A 20,175-nucleotide genomic window follows, 5' to 3' on the forward strand; every position below is an offset into this window, starting at 1 on the left:
AGGGAAATTTAGTTGTGACAGGAAACTACACCACAAGTCACTCATATGTTGCTTTTGCTGGAAGAATGTTTTGCTACAGAGAAAATAAAAAGATAAGCTTGATATATTTAAAGGATTTCAAGAGGTAATATGCCAGATGATAGCACAGTGTGAAAAAAACTTCTTTTCTGTAAATGACAAAAATATCTTATTCTTTCAGACCCCTTCTTCACCTCATCACAATGAGCTGTGTAGACTGAAACTTGATCAGATAGCAGAAGGGTTAGGAAAGCACCGACTACATTTTTACGCAGATTTGCCAGTCCATCCTAGCTGAAATGAATTCTGGTGTCTTTTTGACATGAACAAGGCACAATTTGATAGAATCTAGCAGCTATCTGGGTCTACATCAGCAACCTAACCACTTTCCTGTCGCTTCACCATCTCGTCTTCCCAGTGCTGTGATCCAAACCAAGAAAGAAGCTCAGTTCTTTGGATATCAAACTGGCAGCCTGACAAGGAACACAAAAACTAAGCCCTGATGGTTTTTTCAGGGGTACAAGAACCTCAAAGCTCTCTGAAATAAGAAAAAACCACCACAAATATCATCCTATAAAGTTAAGGGGGAAATGGTCTTTTCACAGAGAATTTTAAAAAGAAACCACAATAATGTGTGTTTTCTCAACCAGAACAAAGCAACAATTTTTGTGGCTTCTGTAAACTAGACTTACCATTCTTCACTCATCCTTATTACCACATGCCATTTGAAAAACTATATACAATTAATGTGAATGTCTCTAGCTGTTAAAATGTTGGGAAGTGTGTATGGTGAATCACCACAACAAAAGACCTAGAACACTGCAGCGTAAGGGTCAGCACGGACCCTTACCTGCTCCAGTGTCCCCAGTCCATGCAGACATCCCTGTCACTGAGATCTGAGAAAAAACTTAACACAGCTGAGGGGAAAATAGTCCTTATTATTGAGGATAATACTAATTTTTAGTTCCTATAGATCACTCAAGCCCTCAACTGAAGGTGATTTGTAAAGGAAAAGCACTGTGTCAATATTGGCTTTGCGATGCATAATGGAGGTCCAGGATTTTAATGCTAAAATCAGTTAAAATTAAAAAACTAGGTTTTGTCAAAGGTAGGGAACCATCCATTGTGAGAATCAAATCACATGAAGGAAGGACTGGTATCAGTCATATCTGATTATATGGCAGAAAAAGGAAGTCTTCACTACAGATTTAACCATCCTCAGCAACTCCAAAATTTAAGTAAATGTCGTTCAAGATGTGATACATAGCATTTGTTAGTGTAAAATCAAAAGGAATACTGATTATCAACAACCTTTGTGTTGTCTGCTTAAAATCCCAAGAATACATACAAATCACACCAGTTAGTGAAGTTAAACCTACAACAGAAAACATAAATACCTGAATTTGAGACCTACTTTACAGATGAAGTGATCAAAGACTGCAAACAGTGAAGATGTCTCTCACCATTTAAAACTATCCCTTTGTTTTCAATCCTGCATATGCAGACGGTAAGTAAACACCAACACCTGGCAAACCCCAAGGAAGCCAGCCTCACACCAGGGTACTGCAGGGGTCTCTCTGCATAGGAGAAGTGAGAATCCAGCCTGTACTAAATGCTGCAGTGGCACTGCTTCAGCTGCAAAGGAATTGCTCAGAACAGCTCATGGAAAGACCAATGTGTACTACACAGATAGCTCTAAAAAATGTGTGGTGTTGCACTGACATAGTTAAACCGAAGCAATTTTCTACATAAGAATGATGCACTGATTTGAAATTGGTTTATCTTGATTAGTTTACTCTTGCTTCACAACAGTGCCATTTCTGTGGGCAAACAAGGCTTCAGTCTTAAGTAGATGCTTGGACTGTCAGTCTCATAGGATTAGCAATTTTAAATTAAGGAATAGGTTGCAAGAAAAAGTAATTTCATGCTTCAAAAAGAACTTTTATTTATTTCAAAGGCTTGAAACCTAGAACCATCACTCCATAATCTTATCCAAATGTTGATGTCATCAATGCATTTTAAAGCAGCTTTTAATTAAGTTAAATAAAGAAAACAGATGCTGCTGAAGAAATGCCCAGTAAGAATTTCTATTTCTAGATAAAACTGCTTTAAATGCATAACCAGTTCTGCTATACTGTGGGACATGATGCACACAACAGTTTACAGGTGTTTAGTGAGAGTTTTGTGTCATTTAATGTGTCACTGTGAGCAGTCAGCACAAAGATAATGATATAAATATAGAAGAGTGGGCCTATAACCTCCACATCTTCTAATTAAAAAAGTATATAAATTGTATAAGTCATATCCAGTATCATTTGCTCTGGGCTGTGACAGCATTTACTTTCCCTCTAAAAAGCTTCATCTGCCCAAATACAAAAAAAGTCCTTTTTCAGTCTTCTTACCTTAGATGAGGATACACACAGGGCAACCATTTAGGGAACACTATCTATATTTAAACTCTGTCAATTAATGGTGCTGTAACCCAAGTCCAATCCAGGCCATAACATTATCTTAAAGTTAAATTGTATCAGTGTGGAAATCTGCAGCAGAAAGAGAAGAAATAAGAATTAGGTCAGTCTAATTGAATTGCAGTAGCTTGTCTGAAAAACACCTTTGCTATCCACTTCAAAGGGCATTAGGAACCACATTAGGGAAATGTTTTCATTTTCAAAATCATCATCTCCATTACTGCCTGCTTTGCTGAGAAGACTTTCAAAATCTTCATCTTTGCTACTACCTGCTTCACTCAGAGGACTCACTGTGGATACATCCTCCTGAGCTTTTCTTTGGCTGGAGAAGGAAAATATTGCTAGCATTAAAGCTAGAACTTTCAAATGGACCAGGAGAAGCTAGCTTCAGCAGGATTTTATGTGCCTTTTAGGCCGTTATGTGCACACCAAGGTTTATCAAAAACACTGAAGTCTCTCACTTAGAGGAGCTACCCTACTGCAGTCTGGTCTTGGTCTGTTTTATGCGGCATGCTGCCTGCACAGAAAGCAGAAGGAGAAAAGGGTAGAGCTGTTGACTTTGGCAATGGAGCTTCCTGGCCTTTGGGGACAGCTTTACATCACCCTCACACAAGTTGAGCAACTTCAGGAATAGCAGTGAGCCTCGAGTAAGCCTCATACTAACACTTTACCTCACTGACACCAGCTCCAGTCTTGGCACTCCAGGAGAGATGCAGACACCAGGAAGCTGTCAGCCAAACTCCCCTGGACTGCAGCCCTCATCCCCTAGATGTGGCAAGGGTGTTCACACTGTGGGTGCAAGTATTTCATAACAAACTGCAAAACAATGATATGTGTCATTTTTAGCATATATTGGTTACATTGATTACTGATGTAATATGAGCTACATAAGGTATGCCAACTATAAAATAAGGGTCCGTCCATTTGTTTCACTCCATATTGTACTTCCGAAGCAAGAGTAAACCTGGCTCCACCCTCTCAACAAAAACTCATTTTCAAAAAGATGATGTACCCTACCAAAAGCAGGAGAAAGAAGCAGCAGCCACTGTGACTCACTTATCTTTCTACTAGAGGAATGTACACTGTTAAAAACTACCTTTGATTGTGTAGGGCTTTCCACACATTAATCACAGCAAGCAGGAATATATATATATATGCACGTAACATTTTGATTATTCAGTGCTAGCAAACACAGGCTTGGGAGCAGGTTTTTTCCATCACTTATCTGAAGCACCTCTATTCCACATTGATTCATTCTTTAATTGTGTCAGTGTAATACTCACACAATTATCAACTATAATGAACAAGTCTTACTCTGAAGTTGGGGCCTTAAAGGTTGCATATGTTATCCAAATATATAAGTGAATGCTAAGCACATTGGGATTCTTTCAACCACAATCTACGTAATGACAATTTTTTTCAAATGTTGCAATAGAAGAGTCATGTTCAACTAATTATAGTTCAGAACATTTTGCTACTATGTCTACTCAAAAAGAAAAGAAGTACCATTTCTCAAAGTTCCTCAATTTTCGTAGCCTTCAGCAAAATACATTTCTTACCTCTATTAGCACAATCTTTACTATTAAGCCATTTATATAAGTTAGTTTTTGACTGAATCTCTAATATTCAGACTGATAAGATTATAGATGCAATGTGTTTCCTCAAGAGATTTTTCTACTTACAGAATCAGCCTGCAATCTTCTCACTGTCTAAGTTATAGCCCATGATTTAATGTCATCCATTTCCACATCCTCAAAAATATGAATGGAGGGAAATCCCATTTCTACAGGTGGCTCCCCATGGCTCTTTGCTGACAGAAGAGCTTATGACAGTGCATTACACTCTTCAGAAACCTTCATGATTTTTGTAGCTAAATTAGATGTTGCTTTGTCACCACTGCCTGAAAATAGTCTGGAAATGGATCTGAATCGCTGGGTGTCTGGGAATACCGCTTACAGATCCAGGTCCTAAGCAAGATAGCGGCAACCCTGATAAAAGCTGGCAAGACTGGCTAATGACATGGATACATTTGCATCAGGTAGCACATGCCACATCAGACAGTTTTAATGAAAAAGGTAGTGGAAAGAGAAGACAGACATCCACAGCACATACATCTCCCCTTTCCTTCCACCAGTAAATGCATGATTTTTTGGTAAGAATATAGACAACACAAGCTCCCTGGTAAGCGCAAGCAAGGAAAAGATCCATGGCAAGTCTGCAGAGAGGGGCTGCAGTGAGCAGAGCATCAGGGAAACAGCGTCAGATCAGGCTTACAGCATGTCCTTGGCTCTGCACAGCTGTAAGTCGCCTCTTACTGTTAGGTGACACCACAGCATTACAGCCAGGCACTGAGTCTCAGTGTTTTCCAGTATAGCACAAAAAGGCTGAAAACAAGCCTTTCCCCCAGTGCATCCCCATGAAGCTCCTGACACAACGCAGAGACAGTTTGAACAGCTAAAAGCAGGGCATGACTTACAGATAAGGCCCTGCCTGTAATTTGTCAGATGCTTCAGCAATCAAGCAATAAAACAACACAGAGCTAAGTCTAACACTCAAGTACAAGTGATTCACAGTCCAGCTTTTACCAAGCTTGAGGACCACACAAGTTTCTTCCCCTTGGAGGAAGGCCCACTGCCACGGAGAAGACATGGTAGAACACGCAGCAATGAAGGCTAAACTGCAATAAATTTCAGTTCAGATTAATACATGCTGTGAACCCTGGTAAAAAGGAGTAGAAGAAGTGCAGCCTCTCCCACCTTCCCTACACTGAAAATGGCCTTATCCAGTAATGAGACAAGGCCAACAGCTGGGGATGATGATTTACTTTTTCAGCCGTCCCTACTTAAGACCCCAGAGCGTGCAACACAGCCTTTACATAAAGCTGTGCTGATGAAATCGGGCTGATGAAGATTTTTTACATGATAAAATGCTGCCAGGTATAGCTTTAATAATAATTTGAGAAATTATTAAAGTCTTTTGATTAAAGCTGTTATATATAGATGAGAAAGTTAAAATATTTATTCTACAGTTGAATCAAAAAATGTTCTCTTATAACAAACACAAAAAGACCTAGTGCACCAGTCGCCTGGTGTCTGGCATTTTTTGTGAACATTTCCCAGAATTACCGATGCCTGTGTCTGGCCAGTACAGCTGTAAGTGTGTTAAAATATTTAAACTTAGAAAAGAAGAAGCATTTTTTGACTGAAATTTGTTACGGATGTTCTTGTTTTGGCATAAGTGTTTAAAAACCAAGGATCATGGATCTTGTCAGGATATGAGCATGACAGGGAAAGGAAGAGAGGTCTGAGGATTTTGCCTGATTAAAATGTGCAGTGGCTTGCACTCTTAACACTCACTCTGAATCTTAAGTTCCAGATAAATATTCATAAATGCACTCATCACAGGTCTGGTAATGTTGTTCTGAAATTTAGAGGCCCGATTCTCCTTGAATCCCCAGACAGGTCCTGCCCAAAACCTCTAAGAAACAAACAAACAAACAAAAAAAACACCAACAAAAAAGAGCTAGAACTGATACTGTTAGTACAATGTCACAGGGTTCAAGCAATCATAGGAGAGTGGATGCCATTCTGCACCTACAGTTTCCAGAATACTCTCGTACCTGTATGTAACACAGGGAATATAAAGCAAAATTCAACCATTTTTTCAGTATTTTCAAGCTTATTTTTCAGTATTTGAATAAAGCACCACTGTTTTCCAATTTACTTAGAGATTAATTCCACATCTTGGAGACATCCACACTAACCAAAAAGACCCATCCTTATAAGAAGAGCTCAAATAATGCTCTGAATAACTCTTTATTCTAAAAAAAAGCTGTATTTCTCAGGATACATTTTTCAAAGTCCTCTAGCTGTCTAGACAGTGAAATCCTACGCTGCATTGTAGACTAAAGGGAAAGTGTAACCATTTTGTTATATAATATAAATACCGAGGAACATTCAATCAGATCAAAAAAGGGACTAGTTCAGAATGGAGCAAACAAAATGCTTCCTCCAGCAAAATTAGTCTGGGCAATTGCTATCCATAAATTTGTTACCAAGGGAAAAAGTGTAATGAAGTTTCCACAGAAAACAACAAACACTATCCAGCATCACAACAGTGAATGTGAGAAAATCAAATATAAGTTTTAAAAAGTTAAAAGTTTTAGGAGAATGTAAGTCTTCAAACTCAGATATTGAAGCCATGGTAGATGCTATGTAAAAATTGCATAATACCTGCCCCCACAGGGGTGTTTGCACAACTTCTTCTGAGGTATCTAATGCTGACTGCAGCACTGAACTGGGGTCTGATCCAGCCTCACAGTTTCTTTGTCTCTTTTTACACATAGTAAGGTGGAATTAAAAATACAAGAAAAATCAAACAATGCAGAGATATTCTTGGTGATCCATTGCAGGGACAGTTTTAAAAAGAAAAAGCTTTTTTAATTTTTGCCTTTTTTTTTTTTTTTTTTTAAACTGAGTGGCAGGATAAATCTACTTGATTTTTTTTTTCATATTACAATTAAATTCCTGATCATGGAAAACAGACAAAAACCACTCTTTTTGTTTTCCCTTAGAGTTTTCTGTAGCAGCCATTATTAATGCCTTTGTTGAGCAGAACTCGGGTGGAACCAAGAAAACAGGAGCTAACCTGCTGCTCCTTTGTGGCTCTGATCTGGGTGTCCAAAGAACAAGGATTTGTTGCAGTCATTGGCTTGCCACCTGCCTGAGGCATTCAACTGTATCTAGCACAATAATGCTGGAAAGCATTCATGAGTAAATACACAATAACATTAGTATGTTTACAGCATCTGTGAAAGGTGCGGGTAGGGCAATTTCTCTACTGTGTGTTTCCAGAGCAAGTCAAACCCATTAATTAAATTCATGCTCTTGTCCTGCTTCAAAACGAAAAACAGAGCTGATTTATGGGCACTGACAGCTGCAGGAACCAGGAGCTGGTTTTGCTCACTCCCTCCCCTTAATTAATTTTTAAGCATCTGGGTAGGTCAATTTCTCAGATTGGGATCATACAAAAGGCTGCATGTCCTTGATTTCTACATAGAAAGAAAAGGAAGCTGTTTCGTGCAGAGTACTGTCTGTCAGATTGTCATGGTTTCTCAGTGCCGACTGAATAGCATCTACAGGAATTGGGTACCTGAACACATCTGTGCCCAAGCAACTTGCAGGATGAAGCTGTGAAAGGTCCCACTCATAAGACATTTCTTATCTAGTCATTATTTTACTTGTCCTGACAACAAAAACGTCAAAATGAGAAAGCGGTACTTGAGATACAGTGTAATCTACTGCAAGAAAAAATTCTCTTTTTAACAGCAGACTCAGGGAAAATGCCACAGATACCTTCTTCTAGCAGGAATATAAATGTCTCTATTGCCATAGCACATAATGATATATGCAAATAGCAATATACACCAATACACTAGTATGTTCTTTTCTTCTAGGTTCTTTAAACAGGAGACAGATTGCTAGCATTTTGGGCTGAAATCTGGAGGTAAGCAATCAGAACACATTTAACACCCAAGCTAAGAACAGGAAACTGTTACAGAAGTGGAAAATTTTAGATGCTGAACTTTCACCCGAGGCTTATGGGAGATTTTTATTAATAATGAACTATACAAACATAGAGTATATTGACACTGCATCACCTGCCCAGCAGAGCCATATGCTGCTGCTGCAGACACTGCCAATAAAGATCAAAGCTGCCCATGCGTCAATGAGCTAAACCTGGGCATTCTATGTTTCTTACCATGCTGTAGACCCATATTGATCTCTATGGAGTGGAAGGTTGGGCCAGATGAACTCTGGAGCTTCCTTTCAATCGATTATTTTATGATTCTGTACAACACTTCATAAAACATAAGACAATTTTTTTTTTATTGTGATTCATAGTCCAGGCAGCAGAAAGCCTGCTAGGAACAAGGATACTACCATCTAAAACAGCTCATGATCACTAGTTGCCAGGAAAAAATAGAAAGTAGCCAGCATGGTCTACAAAAGTGGTGGAACAAACAGAACATAAAAATATCTTTCTGCCAGTGACCCAAAGGGGCATCACTAAAAGATGACTATAGCTAAAAACCCATATCTAGGTACAAGTGGGCACATGATAATGGACTGCAAGATCAATTGAATGGACAGTGCTATCCTAAGCTGCCTTAGCTAACAGAAAGGTGGTAATTCTCCAGAAATCTCTTGTGCATATCTGAATATACCACTTCTTACAGTCCAACACACCATCAGTGTATGACATTTTCAGTTTATTGCAAAATGAGCACAACTCACACAGATGGCAACTGGAAGTTCAGCCCGTGCACCCAGGAATCGGCGAGATCACAGAGCTCTTCCAGACGATTACTGCCTATTATCAGCTGTTCATCAAGATATCTCCTTTTGTCAGCTTGTTTTTACCACTCAGCAAACAACCTGTGCATTTTCAGTTACTGATTAGGCTCTCCATAAATCAGGGAGATTGGTCAGATCTCCAAGAACTGTTAAAGAGTATTCATTCGAATTTTAACTGATGCTGGTATCTCAGTTACCTGCTTATGTTCTTCATGTTGTTAGTGACGTGTTTGATATCACAAGGAGTGTAATGACAGAATTCAAGAACTAGCATACTGATAAATACATTAAAAAGTCTTGAAGAACTTTTTGAATTGAAGAAAGATTGATAGAACAACTTACCTCAACATGATTATATTTCCTAGGTACTTTTCATAAAGAAAACTGACTATTCGTTTCTCTTCCTCCTCAATTTTCCCAGTAAATGAAGACAGCTATAGTTACCTACATTTTTACTTCTTCTCATCCCTATAGAGCCTAGAGGAGGAGTGTGCAGTTTCACAGTTGAAAGATTATTTCTTCACTCTAAGCATTCACAGAAACAATCTAGGATTTTCAAATTCAGCTTTGATTTCACAAAACTTCTCGCTTTCATGACCTTGCAGCAGAATCTTAAAGGCTTTGGTTCCACTCCTAGCAAGGTCAGTCCCAGTTTTACCACGAACATGCAGTGGGCCTACATTTTATACAGTACCCCTCAGACGAAACATATCTCAGCTTGCCTTGCACAAAGAGCACATTAATATAACCATATGTAAACAATTATAGTGAAACACATGAGTAGAAACACAAAGAATGCATGGAAATCAGAGGTTTGTTCCACTGAAATTTGAATTGAGATGAAGAGTTGAACTGATCAAAAAGACCCCCAAAAAGCTATTGGACAACAGAGTTTGCAGCAGAGAAAGTATTTGAACAATACCACAAAAGCACACATGGGGCAGGGCCAAGGTTATTAGAGAAGGGAAGGAACTGCAAGGGGAATGCAAACCTCAGGGCATAAATAAAAACCACTGTCAATAGCTGAACATTTTCTGAAACTGTCAGGGACAGCATGGAGTTCTAATACTTTTGACCAACAAAGGAAAACAAGTAATGTCTACAAACAACTGATCTTCAGATCAGCTTGGAAGGCAAAGTTATGCATTCAGGAAAGAAAGAGTTAAACCCTGTATTGTTTGAGTAAAACATATGTTAGTTCTCTTTGATCCTTAGGGCGAGGGAGTCTCTTTTCTTATGAAAAGTGCTGGTCGACTTCACACAATATTATACAACAGAGGAACTGCATACAGTGCTTGAAAACTTCAATGTGGGAGCTCCTAATAGAGCGGCACAATAGGTGGATCAGAGCAACAACGGTCCAGCCTGTGCAAAGAAAGCAGCAGCCCGTGCACACTTCAAGCAGAGGACAAATACAACTTTAAAACACAAAAACCTAGAAAGGGATTCAACAGCAGCACTAGAAGGTAAATATGGAAATAATTGCTCAATGTCCAAAAGGTTAATTTTGTTCAGCACAACACACACCCAGGGGCTGAAGCGTACCCACGGTCTATGCCAAAGCAGGGTTAGGGTATTGCATTTAGGTTTTGACTGTATGGCTTTGAGATAGCGTGTTTTTCAGCAACTAAATGAAATGGAAAATGCAAATAAGAGCTTCTGAGAGCCTAATGATTTTGTTTAAATGCCAGGTTATTTTGGAATGTGAAAACTACTTGCTGTTTGGATCCATGACAACCATGTAGATACTATTCACTCACTTCAATGATCTACACCAACATGGTAAGCCATATTCCAAAAATCGGGTCTCGGGTCATCTGCATTTGTGTTGTGCGCTAAGTTGGAGTTACTTGGTGTGTAAGGCTTCATGTTTCTGTCTCAAAAAGAGTAACAAAAAAGTATTAAAGGACATAAGCCAGTAGGATGTGGCAACATTCCTTGACTTACAAACACTGCTTTACACACCAGACAAGTATTAAGTTTCCCAGAATATCTCAAAAGGGATGTTGCTAAGCAAAGATGATGGTAAAAAGAGTATCTCATTAAGATGTCTGAGTGTAATTTGCAGGACTAAAAGCCATGTTCCAAACTATTACCAAGCAGAATAGGAAAAAGTTCCAAATACAATGAAAAGGGGATATTTTTACCTCAAGTTTAAGTACAAATATAGAATGGTTTGTGCCTGATCCTGTCTGCCACAGAGAAAATGAACTATTGGCTCAATTGAAAGCCAGCTTCTGCATGTATTCTTCTGTTAAATATCCAACATTTGAAACCAAGTTTTCAGCACTCATTTCAACATTATAGGCAAACGGTTTCACTAATCCATTGATTTTCCTTAAAGGAAAAAAAACCACACTACTTTTGGGTCAAAAGCCAGTCACACACCTCAGACAGAAGTTCACAGTGAAATCAGTTATCACTTGATGCAATATAATGGGTAAGCTTACAACTCACCAACAGCTATGACTCCCATCATCTCCCTTTTTGGGCATTTTCATTCTGAATTTCCAGGGAATGATAGAAACATATTTCCTAGAAGATTTTAAATAAACAAACAAAACCCAATTATAAATTAAAAGGAAACCCTATAGCTAACCTATGACTTCAAAATTTGTTAGAGAGACAAAAGCAATTCACATTAGATAAGAATGCACTGTAAGATTTAGTTAAGCAGGCTACATTTTTTTGCACTTATTTAGTAAAATCTGCATCCTTTCAACAGGTGGCAAGAGGACATGGATTTTATTTTTCATTTTACTTTCACTGTATGCATAAATATTTAGGCCATGGCTTACACAAACCAAATAAGGACATCTAGACAGAATCACACTGTAAGTAAGATGGATGATCCATCTTTGGAAGTGTTCAAGGCCAGGCTGGATGGGGCTTTGAGCAAACTGGTCTAGTGGAGGGTGTCCCTGGGGGGACTGGAACTAAATGATCTTTAAGGTCCCTTCCAACCCAAACCATTCTTAAAAAAAAAAAAAAAAAAAGATTAGAGTAATTAGAGATTGGAACAAAAATTAGATGGAAGAATCTACTTGGTAATTAATAATGACAGTTATATCAAGTAAGAATAGAATTAAGGTAAAAAGAGATACAAGACGATCCCAGTAAAAGATTGCATAAAAATAGGAACACAATGACTCATTCTTCATAAGCTTTATTATTTACTCCACCTAAAGTACTGACAGCACCTTTAACAGATGCACAGAAACATTCTCAATCCTTTGCAACACTACAGTAAGATTGAATACGGCTATAAATCTCCAAAGTGCTGCACAAACATTAAGCTCAGAGAAGGATATGAAATGGTAGCATACAAGACAAGTTAAGTGACTTGCTGTAGGGCAACAGAGCAATGCAATGAATCAAGGGTTCCCAGGCTCTCCTTAGCAATGAGTTACATCAGATATCTGGACCACCTCAACGGCGTTTAGTTTTCAGTCATATTTAAGGCTTTTAATAGAAAAGCTTCTAAATATCACCTACGGGTCAGACACTATGCATTGTTGCCGCTTGACTTTGTAGGCCAACAGCAACCATGAAACTACCTATACAACCAAGCGTACTTCAAACCTGAAAGCTAGCAGTGAAATTTTATGAGAACTTTTCAGAGTTTACCCACAAATTCTGAAAGGTATAATTGCAAGGAATATGTATGCAAAGACAGTATAGCAAAACCAGCAGTAACAGCAATGACCATGAAATTGCCTTATGCTGTCCCTCCCCAGCCCCATCACCTATGGATGCTGAATTCAGGAGTGAACTGCCCTGGCTTAGATCCTGAGACAATTCTGCTGAAAGGGATCTCAAGCCCAGTAAAAGCCCCACTTCCTTACAAGAAAAGCCTTGCAGGTTTCAGGAATGGTGCAAGCACAACTCTGGATTTGTGGCTTGTAATGTAAGCTGCACTGAGATGTTTGAAGTTATTGTCACTCAGAGAAATGCCAGGAATGAAAGCAAAGCACACGGCCCAAATTCTGAAGTCCCCAGCAAATGACACTTCACAGAAATGAGCTCAACTTAGTGATTAATATTACAGGTTTGTGTGCACGCACAGATCCACATGGGCATATACCCACATTCCACTCACTACAAGAAATACAGAAAATATTTTTTAAAGAGAAAAAGCATCTGCACTGTTTCATTCTAATTCTATCATTATCTCATTAATTTATCTGTGTCTGTAAATTCTTAATAGAAAATATTTTGCTGAATTTTCCATTTAGCCTGAAGCACACATATCTGAAAGAACAATAGCTTTACTAATACCTAGAATATATTGCAATGCCAGAGGCATTTCAAAGTTTGTGAAAATCTGAAGGAGAAAGTTCTGACAAGCATACAGTAAAGGTAAAGTTTTAGCTGATACTATAAATACCCTGGCTCCCAGCAAAGAAAAAAAGAAATCCCATAATACTGCATATTTGAAAATTTTCTAATTTTATTTGTTGTTGGTTAAAGTATAAACACTTCGCATGAGCCGTAATCCACTGTAGCAGGCAAGCTCATGCTCACTTTAAGCAGGTTAGCATTCCAGTTCAGCTCAAGGGGATGAGCATACTACTAAAGTGATTTGTTTGATCGTTGTCTAAATCAAAAATTCACAATGGCACAAAGAGGAGGTTGTTATATATACACATTATTTGCAGTAGACAGCCTGCACCTCAGAGTATCCTTCATACTTGTGTTGGCACACGAAGACACCACTTGCAAAGTGTTGTTTTTACTATTGCAGGATCAAGACATTTAAACCGAACCTTTCAAGCAGTCGATGGAGTACAATCTGAAAGGTAGGATTGATTTTTTTTTATTATTCTCCTTGCATAGGTTTAAAATGTACTGGCTATTCACTATTGTAACTTCAGCACTCTACAACAGAGAACATCACTGGATTATTTTTCTCTCTGCAGTACTCCACAATATTTTCTAATGATGATGCTTTGCTGCTATAAGCACTGGTGACAGAACAGAGTCTGAACTGTGTTTCTTTCCAGCCCCTAATATTTCCAATGTAACAAATAAAAGCTTGCCAGTTTCCACTCTGAAGTTTAGAAAAAGATGCTGGAATACAAAGTTGGCTCAGTCTGTCAGTTACCGCAGGTGAAAAACAGCAAGAGAAAACGTGGCAATGCAGGCAAATGGTACAGGAAGAACCAGCTAAGGCAAGGGGGGAAAGAAAGGGGGAGATTTGGGGAAGGAGGACAAATTTGAAAACATAAGGATTGACTTGGCTGGAGCAGGAGAGCACGCTGACTTCTAACAGTTCCCTTACCAAGAGCTGCAGGTTGTTCCATCAAATGGTCAAATGCAATATCCTGACAATTTTAAAGCTCCTTGATCCGTTTGCTTATTTTTTTTACAGAAAAGAATCATTGACTCATACTAACTGCTCATGGCTTTATCCAATTTTCTTTGTATTAAGAGAAGCTGATGTTCTGAGCAGTACACCATCACCACAATACCTGCCACTAGCAATATTTCAGATGATGTAAACAAATCAGAAGCATTTGAAATATTCAGGGCAAGATGATTTTTGGGGACACAAAGCTACAATTGAATACCACAGCTGAGATCACATATCCTACCTGGCCTCAATTCTGCCTAAAGGCATATACTCAAAAAAACTCCAATACCTATTTGAAGCAATCTCCATAGACATCCAAGCTGACTTTCAGAATATTGCTCCCTTAAGTAAAAATGTATGGTGTACTTAAAGGATAAAGGCCCGCTAAACTCCAGCAGCGTCTCTTCATGCTCACTTCCAAAAACTCAACGGGGGAAAACAAAAAAGAAACAAAGCAGCACTGAGCCTATCCACAAAACCAATGTGGTACAAACAAAAGTTTTCCATAAGCTAGAATGTCAAAATGATGGAGTTAACTCACACATTTAGTGCACTTACACGTAATTGTTGTTTTCATAGGTTTTATTATTTTCTTATTTTAAATTACAAGAACTTTATGACATCTAAAACATATGAAGTGTCCACCTTCTTTCCCATCTTCCGCTGTTCACAAAGTGTTTCCCAAATCACCTAAATATTCAAAGTCTTTCAACAGCATTTTTTTTAAGGTTCTGGTATCTATAGCCCCCCAAAAGCCAATAAATTGTTTCTGGATTTTTGCTGCTGCACAGGACTCAGGCAAATGCAAGAGGCAACAGCTTCCAGCAGATGAAGGATCAATGAAGAGCTTGATTTCATAGCAACGCACAGTGTGCTGCTGTGCTGCAAACTAGTGGCAGCTATGTGACAGTGTACGTGGCATAATCACATAACATAACTGGGAACCAGTCTTTTCTCACAGACTAAATCCTGTGGTAGTAGGCTATAGCCTTCATGCTCGCTGTCTGATATTTTCCATTTTCTTAATGTCCCAAGTAGAATTTCTCACTGATATCAGCATCCATAAAACCAATACTATAAAAATCATTCCAAGAGGCTACAAAAATAGCCTTATATATATTCATATTACATACATATAAGTATATATTCAGTTGAGAAACAATACACATCTAGAAAATACTTCTATATTTAGCAGGCTCACAGTCTTCAGCTGATTCTGCAAATGGAAGTATAAGGAAAAGTGACTTCTGAGCCAGGAGACAGAAAACAATCAGCTCCTCAGCCAGTTGTGCTGACATATAAATTTGAAGTCAAAGGATTTGTTGGCTTTCCTGTCAGTGCTGCAAAGAAAATCGAACTCTGCAGTTTCTGACTTGTTCGGTCCCAGAGTAATAAATAGTCTGAAAGGCAGATTCTGTCCTTATTTGCATTCTCCCAGTCCCCTCCCGTGAGGGTGCAGGAAACTAAGGCCAGGAGAGAATCTGCTTTGTATTCACTTTGCCATGTGGATCCTGCATTGCTACAGGATCTCAGGGACTGCCACACCAGTTCAAACCAGTGACCTAGTGACCAGTGACACCCTGATTTTCAGTTCAGCACCTGAGTTTAGTGCTACTTCATGTTTAAGTCACACATAGGTATTGAGATCCCCGAGCTATACCTCATTAGGTACTCTAATTCATCAGTTTGCTCAGCAGCATCTCACACGCAGCCAAAAAGGGGCATAGCCAAAAGTAAATCTGTCAAGGGCTGGATGCAACTGCAGACCCTGACATGTTGTTTTCTTCAAATGTACCTTTCTGCCCTCAACATCTGCCCTTCCTCAAATTCAGCTAAAATTCCAATCTGATCTTTCACCAGGGACCACAACATCTTTCAACTATTGTTATCTTTAACAGATGTCTTTGATCTCTCAGCAACTGCTGAATTTTCTCATCCTCAAAATTTACCAAAGCCTTTAATATATTGATGAATGAAGCAGCATGCTTCTATCTTCTCTCTCTACTCTGAGATCTAAATTTATTGAGTCCTGTAAAGTTATTAAGTCCTTCTTTGTTACGTCATCTTTCATGCAAAGGTTGAAATCTCACTTCTTCAGCTAGCCCTACAGACAGAACCAGAAGCATCTGTAAGAAAGCCATCACAAGACCTTTAGTTCTTCTCATTTCCTTAATATTTTAAAGACAAGTTTGAGACATCTACTGAGGGGGAAAAAAAAATCACCAGATTTTTTAATTGTACGTAGTTTTTATGCCAGGAGAAATGGTTCAACCACTAGGAAAAAAAAGAAAGTGTAAAGAACAATAATCATCATATAAAACCCTCAGCATTTCCAGTGAAATAGACAACTACTCAGAAATTAGTCAATGGAGGGACTCATCAAGATTTTTAATTTTTTTTTTTTTTTTTTAAGTAAACCGAGATGTCTCCATTGATTTCAATGTATGATTGTTTCTGAAAAAGGCACACGGAATATGGATGCACCCAGTGTAAAAGGCTCATGGTCTTCAAGATGCTCAGACCAGGCCACTGAACAGAGTTGAAATTACAGAATATCACTGAAGCAGGATAGAGCAGTTCAAACTTAGGTTTGATCCTCTAGCTAATATGACAAGGGGAAATACCTAGGACAGGCATTAGGTAACACCTCAAAGTACATATATTTCTAGCAAGAACCAGGAAGCAGCCTCTGGTGAATGTACAGAATAGGAACTATATGAGAAGACAGGGAACAGAGGGGTATTTTGGAGCATTCAAATATTTCAGAAATTATTAGGAGCAAATAACAGGTTTTAACAGCTACATTAAATTGATGTGAACATGGAACAGAATTTCCAAATTACAGCTTTTTATTTTTACTGCAATATCTTTCAAAGCTACCTCATATTCTAAAATAAACATTAAGAAATGGAACTTGGACATTTATGGCATACGCCAATCTCCATGCACTTTTCTTTCAGCAACCTCACGCAACCATGTCAAACAAGTTTTCTGTATGATGTCTTCCTACTATTTCCTTGAGAATTCCCTGAGGCATAAGAGCAATGACTCTTTGAAATCCATAACCAGGACTTCAGTAATTGTGTTTCCAAAGTTGGGGAGCACATATTGAGACAATTTTACCAACAAGAAGAGAAAACTGCTCAGACTACCATGGACCTATTCCCTGTTTAAGACCTTTTTATTTATCTATACATATATGTGTACGACACCTAAGGAGAGGTATGTGTATGTAGAAATACAACCTTACAACCTAACCTGTCATGTCATTTCTTTATCATGAAAATTATGACATAAAAATGACAAGCCGCTTCCTCTACCTGAATTTGAGCTGGCCTGCAAGACTGGACACACGAGGCAAATGAGTCACGTTTTTCTCTTGAAAAGATTCACTGCATCATATACATGACGCACATAAAGTCTCCACTGTCCTCAGGGAGGAAAGTCACAATTCAGCTGCCAATGCTCAGTTTCTACCCATACCACTGCTCTGCCAGTAGGACCCAGATTCTCTGTGGTGTAATGCCTAGCTAGCAGAAAAAGAAGTTATCCATATGGACAGCCTGTCCTCAGCCCCTATTCAAGCTTCCATTTCACTAAGCCTAGGCCAATCTATTGTATATCTCATTGACACATATCATCCAGTCAGGATAGAGCCTTTGAAGCAGAGTCAGGAAAATAGGGCATTTTAATGGATTTCTTATTCCATAACCACTGTTGTGTTCACTCTAATACTTTTAGCATTAGTGAATTTTAAGTGCCCAAGCCCAAAACTGAAATCCATAACACTGTCTGGAAGTCCACAGGCACTGCATTTCCACTCAGGTGTCTAGCTGACTACAGCTGTTTTGATGGACATACCAGAGCTCCTACCACCTTGACTGGTCTCAGCAAAACACCTTTTGCCAAGGTAGTCTGGGAATTGCAAAATAAGCATAATATTTGTATTAGGAATGAGGAAAGGCTGTCCAGCCTAATACATGATAGAACAGGGAGTCCACGTTAAGTGCAAGGATTTATAATCAAATATCCACATGCATCTAAGCCAGGAGGGACAAGGCACTTCAGCTGGATACCCAGCCAGGTCTGCTGAGAGCTTATGAGCCCCTTGCCCTAGGGTGTGACTACACCAGATTTCCTGTGGCCTGATACCATATGGTGTTGCTGAGGCTCCAAAGCCTGGCAGGTGTATCAAGGCCGTATCTCACACAGACTTAGAGCACAACATTCAACCTAAAACACAGCAGCCACAGCAACTCCCAATCAAAATCACAGGGGAGGCACTGATTATTTTATATAGTATTCAAAGGGTTAGAGAATTCCTTCATAAATCAGGAGCCCTGGTTCAGTTTGACACTCAGCCTCAAAACCATGTCTCACAGCTGTCAAAGTCACATCCTTGATGGCATGCTGTGAAGAAGGCTGCTGAAGCCTGCTGCTGGGTCAGGAGCTGTTCCAGGCAAAATGTAAGCAAAGGATCCTGTGAATTGTAGCCCCATGGCAGCACTATCTCAGCCTCTGATTCTAGAGCTCTTTCTATTTAAGTGTTTTAAAAAGAAATTGGACATAACCAAGGTTTTTCTGACCAAGGGTTAGAAACCAAAAATCCATTCTCCAAAGCACAAAGTCACACAAGGTTGCAAAGAGATACTTTAACCTCCCAAGAGAGATGAGATTTCAGATACAGTCCCTCCTTGTTACATAAAAATTGGCTACAGCTATTTTGAGGCTCCAGCTGTGTTCCCAAACACAGATCCCCACTTGGGCCTAGCCTAACACAATTACTGAATCAAATATAGCTTCTCTGCTGATTGCTTCTTTCACACGTACATGACCATCTGCTTATCATACCCATTTTTTGCCTTGTCACACATTTAGACCACACATCCCTTGGGAAGGAGCGCATTTCTATGTTTCCCTCTGCACAATATGGACCTAAACGTGATTCAGGGTTTTAGGTCCCACTAGAGTGCAAGCTATTATATTTTATAGTATTAACAATTTTAAAAGACAGGAAATATAAACTTCAGTAACTTGAACAAGAGACAGTGATGTAAGTTTGGGAAGACCAGATGAAGGGAATAAGCTTGGCACAAGAGGAAATTAGTGTGTTTATGCTGCAAGCTATATTTGTTTTTTCTTTGTGCAAACTGGGTAATGACTGTGAGAGTTTTACCCTTTGCCCCACTCTTCCTTTTAATCATACAAAACCAAACAAGCATTTTGAATGGTAAATAATGGGGGTAGAGAAATGTTCTGTGACCTGATACTGTGAGTGATGAGGAACTGGTCAGAAAGAATGCATTTCCTCTAAAATATCTTATAAATATTTAAAATCAATTGCAAAGAGCATAACAGGAAAAAAGGACACGTTCAGATCACCTCTGAGTTGTAGCCCACATGTCCTCCAGGGCACTCTTCTGCACTAATAAGGGTGTCACAAAAAGCACCACCTTCCCTCGGAGCTGGCCTTACTTTCTCAGAAGCATTTACAAAAAAGCCTACAGCTACCAGGGAGATTAGTCAGTGAATGAAATAGCACAAGAATGACTAAAATAAAAAACATTGGCAGAGTGGAAATAGGAATCTATGATGAGAATAAAACATGGGACTTCACACACTGACTAGTCCTGTCAGGAAGCCACTAGGGGTAAGTGGAAGATCTGGCTGACCTTACTGGTTTGGAAAGAAGGACATTTTGAGGAGGACCTAGCAGGACTTAACATAGTTATGCATATTATTACATTTTTTGGAAGATCAGCTTAGGCAATAACCAACAGTTACAACTCAAAACAAAACACCTTTTGTAAAACTGATAGCATCTACCTTTCATTACCTTTGCCTTCCGTGAGCACACCTGCACTTGTTTGCAGGTGTGCTCAAGCTAAACTGGCAACACTCAAGCTTCCCTGCCTTGAGACCTGCCCACCACTGCATCTTGGTTTGGTGCAAAACAGCCACATGAAAAAGCAAGAAGGTG

The 20,175-nt window shown here is 39.0% G+C and overlaps 1 protein-coding gene across 6 annotated transcripts in view; it reads left to right on the forward strand.

Annotated features, from left to right (window-relative positions):
- C4H4orf19 (chromosome 4 C4orf19 homolog) overlaps window positions 1-20,175 on the forward strand; it is a 45,183-nt gene that overhangs the window by 12,883 nt on the left and 12,125 nt on the right. For 2 of the 6 annotated variants that reach the window (XR_008577114.1, XM_054825476.1), the window contains exons 2-4: window positions 7,942-7,991; window positions 10,534-10,624; window positions 13,587-13,641. The gene's annotated coding sequence lies outside the window, so the exon portion shown is untranslated. Of the gene's footprint in view, window positions 1-7,941; window positions 7,992-10,040; window positions 10,309-10,533; window positions 10,625-13,586; window positions 13,642-20,175 lie in introns of all 6 variants that reach the window. The other 4 variants (XM_054825477.1, XM_054825478.1, XM_054825479.1 and 1 more) reach the window with 4 other exon arrangements.

The sequence above is a fragment of the Grus americana genome, chromosome 4 (genome assembly GCF_028858705.1).
Source record: "Grus americana isolate bGruAme1 chromosome 4, bGruAme1.mat, whole genome shotgun sequence".
NCBI classification, from domain to species: Eukaryota; Metazoa; Chordata; class Aves; order Gruiformes; family Gruidae; genus Grus; species Grus americana.